The sequence below is a fragment of the Elephantulus edwardii genome, unplaced genomic scaffold (assembly GCF_000299155.1).
Source record: "Elephantulus edwardii isolate Elephantulus edwardi_28Jun2011 unplaced genomic scaffold, EleEdw1.0 scaffold00004, whole genome shotgun sequence".
In the NCBI taxonomy this organism is placed as follows: Eukaryota; Metazoa; Chordata; class Mammalia; order Macroscelidea; family Macroscelididae; genus Elephantulus; species Elephantulus edwardii.
Genome location: NW_006399754.1, coordinates 7,349,158 through 7,360,639, shown reverse-complemented (window position 1 = coordinate 7,360,639; position 11,482 = coordinate 7,349,158). Strand labels below are relative to the sequence as shown.

Below are 11,482 nucleotides of genomic sequence, written 5' to 3'. Positions count from 1 at the left end.
CTCTCCTGTGCTGTCTGTCTACCCTCCCAAGCATGATGTCTTTCTCCAAGGACTGGTCCATCCTTGCAACATGTCCAAAGTATGTCAGGCGAAGCTTCAGAATTTTTGCCTCCAAGGAGCAGCCTAGTTTAACCCTCTCCAGGATGAGCCTGTTTGTTCTCCTAGCAGTCCACGATTTTCTCGGGCTTCAGAAATATTCTACAATGCGGATGCTCCTTGTAATCTAAGAGCTTCTTCTCACAATGAAAACCAAAAGGCTTTATGACAAAATGGTAAGAAAGTTATTACTAAGTGAGTACAATTCATGGCAACACACACAGAGACTGGTGGGTCAATGAGAGAGAAGACTCTCAGCGAGATGGACTGACACAGTGACTGTACCCGTGGCCTTGAGCTTGGCAGAGATCACGAGGATGGCACAAGAGAGGGCAAGGGTTTGACCTGTTGTGCACAGGGTTGCTGTGAATCTTAGCTGACTTGACAACATCCAACAACAGCAGCAGCGGGAATGCTGGACCAAACAGTATTATTATTACTGACTTTCTAAGGAAATTCCAAACTGATTTGATGGAAGCAAATTTTGAAAACCTCTGAACTAGACATTATTGTTGCTAGTGGCCTCAAAGATAATTCTGATCCATTGTGATTATATGTGACAAAATCAGAGAAGAGGAAAAATTCAAAGTGGGCACACACGGGGAACATTTAATAAAAATATCAGGATTTTAGCTTATTCTAGAGACCTATCTAGAAAATGAGGCATTCCAATGAGGCACTTACAATCCTAACAGTGAGACCTGGAAGAAGAAGGAAGGGCACTGAACGGGGAAGTTGTTACACTGTGAATATGAACCAGAAATCCTGCCAGCAACACAGTATATAAAACAGCACTTTCTTACTTTGAGATTAAGTAACAGGGATTTGTCTTTTCTATTTGTGTAACTTCTTTTTCAGCAAGAGAAGCTTCAAGTGTTTAGTGTCCAGAGCGGGATGACAGCAGAGGCAAAAGGCCCTGGGAATCTCAATATCCTTGTCATTCTCTTAACTCAGCCCATATCTTTCTGAACACTACCTTTATTAAATTCTCTTCAATCTCAGATAAATATGCCAATTGTTTATTGCCAGGGACCTACTCTAGAGTATGCCATGATAACCCTGATATAAGCGTTCAGGAGATGGTCAATGCATATCTGGTTAATAAATGATTCTGTTCCCTGAAGCAGAACTAGATGGTGTCAGGCTGCCATTGCTGAGCAGGTGGAAAGACAGCACCATGGAATCCTGGTTAAGGTGGAACAGGAAATGTGAACAAAATTTAGTGAGGCACACTGGTCTGACAAGAGACTGGAGGAACCCTCGAGACTATGGCCTGTATTCACCCTCGCAGCCTGGGACTCGCCTCAGCCCTGTGGCTCTGCTTTCCATCAAGTTCTAGGTCTGTAACAGGGACAGTCAGTACACTCTACCATGTAAATAAACCAAAGGAAACAAATGAGCATGCTAATGGTTACAGAAAAGGAAAATGACCAAATTCAGCAGTCAGTCCTAATAAAAATGCTTAATAAAATAGGAATAGAAAGGCTATTTCTCAACACAGTTTAGAGTATAGAACCCAAACCAGTGAACAATGGTGAGGCTGAAAATATTTCCTTTGTGAATGGGAATCAGACAAGGATGCCCTTTATCACAATTTATATTCAATACTGTACCCTAGCCAGAACAGTAAGAAAAGCAAATAAAAAGCATCTAAGTTGGCAAAGAAGAAGTAAAACTATCTTTATGTGCAGATCCTATGATCCCAGAGAGAAAATTCCAAAGACTCAGCAAGAAAATTACTCGAAGGAAGTGAAAATTCAGCAAAGTGACATGTAGAAGATCAACATACAAAATCAATCAGATATCTTTGTAGAAATAAAACTCTGATAAGGAACTAGGGGGAAAAAACTCCAAACCAAAAACCACAACAAACCACCCACCATTTAAAACAGCCACACAGAAGATAAAATGCTAAGGAATACACTTAACCAGTGATGCAAACACTTATACCAAGAAATGCACCATGCCACCAAGAATGTTGTTAGGTGATACTGAGTTGAAGAAAACCTTCATAAACCTTATAAACTATAGCTTTGAACCTTGGCCTGTCCTGCACCAGTGCCATGATCTCCATCATGCTCAGGTCCATTGCTGTAGTCACTGTGTCAATCCATCTGGCTGAAGGTCTTCCTCTCTTTAGCTGGCCCTCGACCATTCCCAGCATGATGTCTTTTCCCAAGGACTCATACATCCCGACAAGATGCTCAAAATAAGTTAGCTGAAGTTTCACCATCCTTCCCTCTCAGGAGCACTCAGCTTGCAGGTCCTCCAAGACAGATTTGTCTACTGTTTTGGCCAGCTGTGGTACAGTCAATACTTTTTTCCAACACCACAATTTAAAGGCATCGATTCTTCTTTATTCAATGTCCAATCAAGAATAGGGTTACATTTACTGGATGAAATATTGAAATAAACCAAAATGGATTGGTATTATGGGATTTGAAGCATTTATTCCTTAAAGATTTAGAATGATTTAAAACTACATAAGTTTTAATGGATTGAATACTGTTCCCCTAAAATATATGCTGCAAATCCCTGGTGGCATAGCAAATTATGTGCTGCACTACTAAATAAGAGGTCAGTGGTTTGAATCCACCAGCTGCTCCTTGTGACTAATGTTCCTTCCATAAAGATTTACTGCCTCATAAATTTAATGGAGAGTTGCAATAAGGCGGAACCCTCTCTGTGACAATGGATTATATTAACTTTGGTAAAATGCATGTTGAAATCTTAAACCACAGTGCCTATAGATGTAATCCCTTTTGGGAAAAGCTTCCTTTGTTTTGTTAATGAGCCCTATCACTGCAGGTATATATATGCTAAATCTTATCCTTTCTGAGTTCCACACAGTAGCACAGAGGGGAGCAAGCGCAAAGGGGAGAGAGTTACAGAGAAGGGTATCTGAGGGGCCAAGGATCTCCAGGGGCTGCAGGTGACAAAGATCCTTCTCCAACATCACCTCCTTGTACTGACAAGGATCCTTCTCCAAGGCCACTCAATTGTATTCCTCCTTCAACAGTGGCAGGTAACTACAATAGAGACAGAATTGCTTTCTGTGCTCTTACAGAGAAAATGGCTCAGAAAGAATCTCTAGCTTAGAAACTTTTCGATTACTTCATGCATTTTGTTATTGGATTTAGAGGCATGTGGTTAACACAGGGCCTTCATGTATTCAGGTGGTATTTTAACTGAACTCCTGGTACTGCTTCCAGGGAAGGAAGTCACAGGATCGCACTTCCCATGTGGGGTGAAAGTGAGGAAAGATGCTGTGAAGTGAGAGAAAAGCACCTGAGGAAGGAGGTGGCTGGAGGAGTGGTTTGCAGCTCCAGGCTCACGTGCAAGGAAGAAAAATTCCATTTTTGCAATCCCAAAGACTGATGTGGAGAGCCACTGCATCAACTTTGACACAATGCATCTTGTACAACTTCCCATTGTCCACATTTTGTGTTATCTGGGTCATCTCTGTTTCCATCAGCATCAGTTTCCCCTTAGAGGTAATCACCTTGAATTGACTCTTGAAACATTTTCCTTTCCCTTGAACTGTTGTTGCTGATGTTGTTATTTACGGTCTGCTCAGATCATTTCCAGAGGCAGTAAATTGCATGGGAGAAGACTGACCATCTTTCTCCACAGAGCAGCTGAGGGATTCAAACCACGTGCCTTTGGGTTGGCAGCTCAATTCCTTGCCATTAAGCTAGAAGCACTCCCTCTCCTTGAACTAGATGAGCCTGAAACTTGGGTTCAAATAACCTGATAGTCAGTGGACAATAAAGTTCTGTGTCATTTTCTTTTTAAAAGATTGTTGAAGCATTTATTAGATTTCTTTTTTCTTCTTTTTTGGAAGTTCTACCTCTATAATTCTGTCCTGGAGAAGGTGAAACTGAGCTGCTGCTCGGAGGCAAAGATTTAGAAGCTCTGTCTCACACACATGGGGCATATTTCCAGGAGGGGCCAGTACTTAGAGAAAGACATCGTGCTCAGAAGGGTGGAGGGACAGTGCAGGAGAAGAAGACCTTGGATGAGATGGACCGACACAGTAACTAGGGCAATGGGGGTATAGGTGGGTCGGAGTCAATGAGACTGGCTCAGGACAGGGCAGGCTTTAGACCTGCATATATAAGGTCACTATGAGTTACAGGTGACTGGACAGCAGATCACAACAACAACATGACAGAATAATGTCCAGTCCTGTGCCATCCTCACACTCGCTTCTGTGTTGGAGCCCATTATAAGGTGGTTATTGTTGTTATGTGCCAGTGACTCATAGTGACCCTATGAACAACAGCTCTGAAGCCCGATCTCTTCTGAGCCAGTCTCACTGCCTCTGACACTCCTACCCTCATTACTCAGTTACTCTCTATCAATCCATCTCATCTGGGATATTCAGTGGTCGTGACGGCAGGAGGCAGAGGTGGCGATGGTACGAGGCAGTGGTGGTGATGGTAGAGGCAGCAGTGGCGATGGCAGAAACATTGGTGTCGATGGTAGAGGCAGTGGTGTCGATGACAGCAGGCAGTGGTGGTGACAGTATAAGGCAACGGTGGCGATGGTAGAGGCAGCGGTGACGACGGTAGAGGCAGCGGTGTTGATGGCAGGAGGCAGTGGTGGTGATGGCAGGAGGCAGCAGTGGCGATGGTAGAGGCAGTGGTGTCGATGGCAGCAGGCAGTGGTGGCGATGGTATAAGGCAACGGTGGCGATGGTAGAGGCAGCGGTGTCGATGGCAGGAGGCAGTGGTGGTGATGGTGTTGGTGTGGGCATGGGGGAGGGTGGATTTGGAGATGGAGGAGTCAGTTCAACAGTATCTGGGGACTTAAGTGACCAGGGAAGGCGAGGTGGAAGGAGATGTGGTGGTGACATTTCTTTCTCATTTAAATAAACCCCCTGAACCAAAACCACCTCATTGCCTTTGAGTTGGAAGGAACTAGCTGACCACTTAGTGGGCTTTCAGAGGTGGCACAGGGGAAGCACAGGCAGATGTGACCCTTGGGGTTAGCGGTGTAACTCCCTACAGACTACGCCACTTATGCCGGAGACTTTGTCCTGGACACAGTCTGCCCCACTCCAAATCACCTCGCCAGAGCAGGAGCTCATTAGTTTGTGCACAAAGCCGGGGGAACTCCGTCCATGATACAAATTCTCTCTTAGAATCTAGGGCCAAAGTCTTAGGTTTACAAAGTGCTCAATGGAGAAACTGAGAAGCTGGGGCTGGGAACTTTCCCTTCCGCAAAACTCTTTCTGTTCAAAGTAAAGTACTTAACACTGAGCCAGGGGGATATTAACATAACAATCCAGCTCCTGCCAGGAGGGCAAAGCCAATTACACCCCACAGGTGGTAAGAACAGAGTCCTCAAATTAAACCCCGAAAGCCTTATTTTTTCCAGAGTTTTTATGTGATCTCACTTTTTTCCATGACGATCACTCTATTCTTTTTTCCAAAGTTTACTTTTTCTTTTTTGTTTTTAAACAGTGTGACTTTTTCCACCCACCTCCATTCAGCAGCCACAGCAGCGTTTCCCATCAATTCATCTTTTATGTATTATGGATACTCCCCCCCCCCAAATCCCATTATCCCCCTTTCCTGGCAGACACTGAGAGAAATTGTTTTCTTTACTGTTCTCATGGAAAGCAGTCAGTCTTGTGGCCTGTTATCTGGCCTTCTCTTTGGAAAAGGTTGGCATATTTCCATCTCAAAGTCTTCATATGCTAATGGATGCACACTACAGTTGGCCATCTTCACACCCAGATAAGGGGGCCCCCTTTACAAAATGTAACAAAAAGAAACCCAATCTTAGGAACAAGAGCAGGGCCAGTATTGTAGCTCTACAGACTTGGCAAGTTCAGTCAGGAGTAAAACTATTATTCCGTTAAAAGTAAGCACCTTGGTTTGGCTCCAGCACATAACAAACTCACTTCAAACTGTTTTCTGGAAACTGAGGCATGGGGTTTTTAAGACACTGGCCCGACAACAGAGTCCAGATTATTACTAGGGCTCCCGGATCCCCATTTTGCTTTCTGTTCTTTCCCTGATCTCAACATTAACACAAAGCATCACATGTCAACATTCACATCTGACTTCAGCTCCCACCACCGCCCATCCTATTTGACCAAATGGAACTTTTACCTTAATGTCCATATTACTAGTATGAAAACAGTCCAGGTGAAAGCTCCTATTTATTGCATTTCTTGAGTAACCGGAAGATCTGGCAATCCTGAGTTCATCCACAGCTGACTGGAGCCAAGGCACAGCATCCACCTTCATCAGCTCAGGAGCCCTGGCTGGTCCGGAGGTCCTTCCGCACTGAGGACCCTGCTTCACCGCATGCAGACTCCAACTCCTCTAAATCTTCAGGTCTAGTAAGCTCTATGAGTTGACCCTTTCTCCTTTCTGTCTGAGATGTTCTTACATCCTTAACCTTTTCATATCCTCCCATGGAAATACTAATTTCCGAGGCCTCAAAAAGACTCATAGGGGTGCAAACCGTCAAGCTGTTGACTATGAGCTAAAAGATTAGAGGTTCAAGAACGCCCAGAGGTGTTCCTAAGCACAGACTTCATGAGCCGCCTGTGAGAACTCGGCCACTGAAAAGGTCAGAGAACACACAGCTCCACTGACTGACACCCGTGTGCTTGCTAGGAGTTGACTTGATACCAACGTTTTTTTCTAAAGGCCTAGAAACCTCTGTACACAGCTGTTCCTAGCCATCTCAGCAAGAATCTCCAGTTTTACCCTTTCAATGTGAGCTTCTTCTGTGATAAGCCTGCATTGTTTAGTTAAGGACTAAATAATACATTTCCTTGCAAGATAGTCATTGATAAGTGGGGAGTAGGGTCGGAGAGGACAAACAGAATATGGCCACGAGGGCCCAGGGACAGGGAAGATATGGGAGATGAAACAAAGCCGCCAAGGGTGTCAGCCAGTGCATGCCAACAACTGACTCAGCTGGCCAGAACCAACGAAGTCGCACTAGAAAGCTTGCCAGTGCAAAAGGTGTGAGTATTCCGGGGAAACCTGGCAGTGCGAGACTATAAAGTCAGAGATGCGAGAAGAGAGAGAGCGGTCTGTTCTCATCTCTCAAGAGAGATCCACTCCAGTCCTCGGAGAATGGCTTTCTTGCTTAGTAAACTCCTCTGCTTGATCTATCCTCGGGCCTGAGCTGTGTGTCCTTTCTCTGCTCTCACAGCCTTCATCCTGGGAAGCGGCCTTCCTAGATGGTGCCCAACGAACTAATCAGGACCGGGACACAGTAACACTCAGCCCTCTAACAGTTTGTATTACATGCCTTTGAAGTGTGGAGTTGGTGAAGATAATACATCACTGAATATCCCCACTGCCAAAAAGACAAACCCATCTGTCTTGGATGCAGGGCAACCAGTGAGCTCCTCAGAAGAGGGAATGGTGAGACTTCATCTCACATCCTTCGGACGGGGCCAGCCCCTAGAGAAGGACATTACACTGGGGAAAGTCGAGTTGGAAACAACCCATAGCTGACCCTCTAGCACATTTTTCAGAGGCAGTTCACTGCACAGAAGGAGATTTGCTCATACTCTTCCGTGGAGCAGCTGGTAGATTCGAACCGTGTGCCTTCACGTTTGTTGCTCAGCTTCTTGTCACTAGGCCACCAGTGCTTCCTGGGGAAAATAAGAGTGTCAGCAAAAGAGGAGGAGAGTCTCAACGAAGTAGGTGGGGCTGGCAACTGCAACCATGAGGCAGAGCTCCTGAGGACGGTGCCGGCGGGGAAGGCTTTGTTCTGTTGTTTAGGCGGTTATGAATCACAGCCAACCCACCTAACACCATCACCACCTCCTGATGACCCAGAACTCTACCGCGTCTCTAACTCACTGGTGTAGTATTTGTCAAATATGAAGTAGTAATACTATTATTTATTCAGTATTTGGTATTTTTATTCCGTATCATTTGTTCCCATTAAAAGCCTCTGAGTGATTATGCAATATTCATAGAACGGTAAATATACAATGACCCTCATTTGCCAGAGCAAGACCCTGAGCCTGGAGCAGCAACTTACTACGCTCTTAAGTAAGCTGAGTGGTGGGTCCAGGGCCTCCCATTCAGGCCCTTGTGAGCCCGGGGCCAAGGCTCATCCCCTCCACCTTCTCCAAACACCCCAAGTGTTCACTGTCCCAGCTCTGGTTGGGCCTCCATGTCTGTGCACTAAACTCCACGTATAGATGGAGGAGGAGGAATGGAGGCAGGAGATCAAGAAAGATTCCAAGTCCCCAGTCCTCCAGGATGGATGCTTTGAGTCACTGCTTGAAGGTTCAGGAGAGGGACGGGCTGAGGATGCTGCAAACTGACCCCACCCTGACGTGAGTTCAAGCCCCCTGAGAGCTTCTCCCGTGAAGCGCGTACGGCAGCATCACGATGGCAACTGTGTTCTTCATCATCATGGGAGCCTGAGAGAGCATATCCTTTTTCTAACACTAAAACAGAACACCGAAACACGGTACACACGGAACTACAGAAGGATTTTACAAATCAAGTAAGACTATCCTCCCCCACCCCCTTCTGAAGCATCCCGTAGAAGAGAAGATTGTTTCCTTTCCTTAAAACACATTCCAAAATAGCCCCTTTATCTCATGTCTCCATTTCCAGCTTATGGGTCAGGGGTCACTGAAGATGTGCTAGTGCGTTCCTCTAGGATCATGTAATCCTTAGCTCGGAGCCAAAATCCACAGCTAATTTCAGACCTAAGGGACTTGCTATCTGTCCCGTCCTAGATTCCCAGACCATCAGTCACTGAGAGGGGAACAAAAAAGAGTGTCAACTCAAACAATAAGATTCTGACAGAGATCTTGCCATTTCTAGGTTTCAAGACATCTGTGTTGAAAGCAGCATTTTCTAGTACAAAGGACACCTCATGCACTTCCCATCTCTGCATTGACTGCAAAGCCAGGGATGGAGTGGGGTTGGGGGGAAGCAAATGGTCAGGGTGGGTGGGAGGAGTAAGTGAAGCAGGGAAGGGAAACAGCACAGAGCATGGCCGACCACACAGCTCCATGCGTGGTCACTATGGTGAAGCTTAAGATGCTGCACTACCAGCAGGGCAGGGCCGTGAGATTCAGGAATGGTCTGAGGTGTCCTTGTGCATGCTTGCTCCAGATCACGTCCTCCTCCTCCTGGAGGGTACGCACAGAGGGCTCCAAGGACATCTCTGGGACTGTGAGAGAGGAACTCTTGTCTAAACATTTCTGGGCCATGCAAGCCTCAGCAAGCACTGGGAAGAGGCCCAGCCTTCTGACCTAGCCTCAGCTGGGCCAAGGATTCCTAAACTCCTCCAGGGAGAATACTGCTTCCTGTGTGGAAAATGTAAAAAAAAAATTTTTATGCTTCCCACCCCCGCTTTTAACTTTTAAAGAGAGCCTTGACCTCTCTGTGAGGAAAGTGGAGTAAGAAAGAACTGGTGTCCTTGTTTAGAAGGCTGCACAGTGGGGTGGACTTGGGGAAGGGATTGCATAACAATGAAATAATTTTTCTTTTACTTTTCAAAGAGAAGAGTGAATTGGAGGGGGGCTGGGCAGGGAGAAAAGTGCAACAATGAATAAATGGAAACCCTAAGTCTCTGTAAACTTTCATTAAAATTAATTCAAAAAACACAGAGAGAAATGGAGACCCAGTTAGAGTACAGACACAGAGAAAAGAACCTGTTTTCCACACAGAGCCCACTCAGCGACCACTGGCCACAGTTCAGCTCCTAACTGTACAGAGGCTTGTCTCACCGCCTTCAGTTGGAGATGCCCAGAAGAAAACACGGTGTTTGATGCTGTGGTTGAACCTCTGCTACAGAAAAGCCGCTTGTCTGCACCCACCGATGTTTTCTGCTGTTATTTATTAGGGGAGAAATGTAAAGACCATTCCAATCTGTGACTGCATCTCAGCCTGAATCGCACACAGGAGGATGGGGCTCGTGAAAAAGCAGATCTGTCGTTTTGGGCAGGGTCTGTCTGACGCTCGTATCTCTTTATCCACTGCTGCAGGGAGGGCCAACCCTCACAAGAAATGCTGTGTGTTTTGTTTAATTTATTGATTAGTTAAGTTAGATTTGGGGTTTTGTTTGGGTTTTTTATTTTTTTTTAATTATTGGACCATCATTAAATGTGTACTGTGAAAGTATGTATAAAGGGCTTTACCAAAGTCCACTACATAGACACTACTCAAGTACAGACTGCAAACCAAAATGTTATCTGTTATCACATTAAGTACAAACAACAAGTATGGTGCTAAAAATCTACCAACGGAATTAGATGAGTGCTATGCACTTAATTTTAAAATAAAACTAGTTTTCAGTAAAAAAAAAGAAATGCCAGTGGGACAGCACACCTGGGATTCTGAGCATGGCAGGTCTGAATCCTCCCACCACCACTCGGCAAGTGTATGCTGTTAAGCAGTATGCCTTTTACTTCTTTCAGGTTGGACTCTCATCTGTAAAATCAATTGAATGGTACCCGTACCTTTCACCTTGCCATAAGAAAGAGAAGAAAACGGAAACCCACTCCTGTCAAGTTCGTTCTGACTCACAGCAACCTTTCACTGGGTTCCTATCATTGTAAATCCCTCTGGGAAGAGAATGTCCATCTTTCTCCCTCAGAGGAAACAGGAGATTCCAACCTTCAGTTAGCTTCTTAACACACTGCACACAATGTCACCAGGGTTCCTTAGAAAGAAAAGAAAGCCTTCGCTCTGAACTCCAGTCATGACAATAATACCTAATCACATAGCCCTTTTAAACAGTTTTCTCCTTCATCTGTTTCAATGCAGTGTACATTAGGTATTATTGTCATGACAGGGGTCCAGAATGAAGGCTGCACAGTGGAGTGGACCTAGGGGGAAGGGGTGTATAACAATGAAAGAATTTTTCTTTTACTTTTCAGAGATGAGCAAATTGGGGAGGTGGGGGGCAGGGAGAAGAGTGCAACAATGAACGAATGGAAATCCTCAGTCTCTGTAAACTTTCATGAAAATGAATAATAATAAAAACATTTAAAAAAATAAAAGAAAGGCTTGGCTTGCAACTACAGGATGCCATCACGTCAGCTTGAACTCAAAAGGAAAGTGCGTAGAAGACAACAAAACGGTCCCAGCCCTGCAACCTCATCACGAAGGCAGGTTAAGTGTCCACCTGTGGCTACTACATCAGCCCATCTCAGCGAGCACTGCTCTGGCTTGGGCTGGCCCTCGACTGTGTCAGCCACAGTGCTCTTTCCTGTCTCAATAACATGTTCAAAGTGAGATCAAGTTTTAGCATCCTCACTCCTCAGGAGGATTCTGGTTGTGTTTCTTCTAAATCAGATTTGTTCATTCTTCCAGTAATTCAATATAAATAAATGTAAATATAAATATAAATATAAATATAAATATAAATATAAATA

The 11,482-nt window shown here is 45.0% G+C and overlaps 1 protein-coding gene across 1 annotated transcript in view; it reads right to left on the bottom strand.

Moving 5' to 3' along the window:
• The window catches only part of LHFP (lipoma HMGIC fusion partner), a 265,268-nt gene that overhangs the window by 27,818 nt on the left and 225,968 nt on the right, over positions 1 to 11,482 (bottom strand). The gene's annotated exons all lie outside the window — the stretch shown is intronic.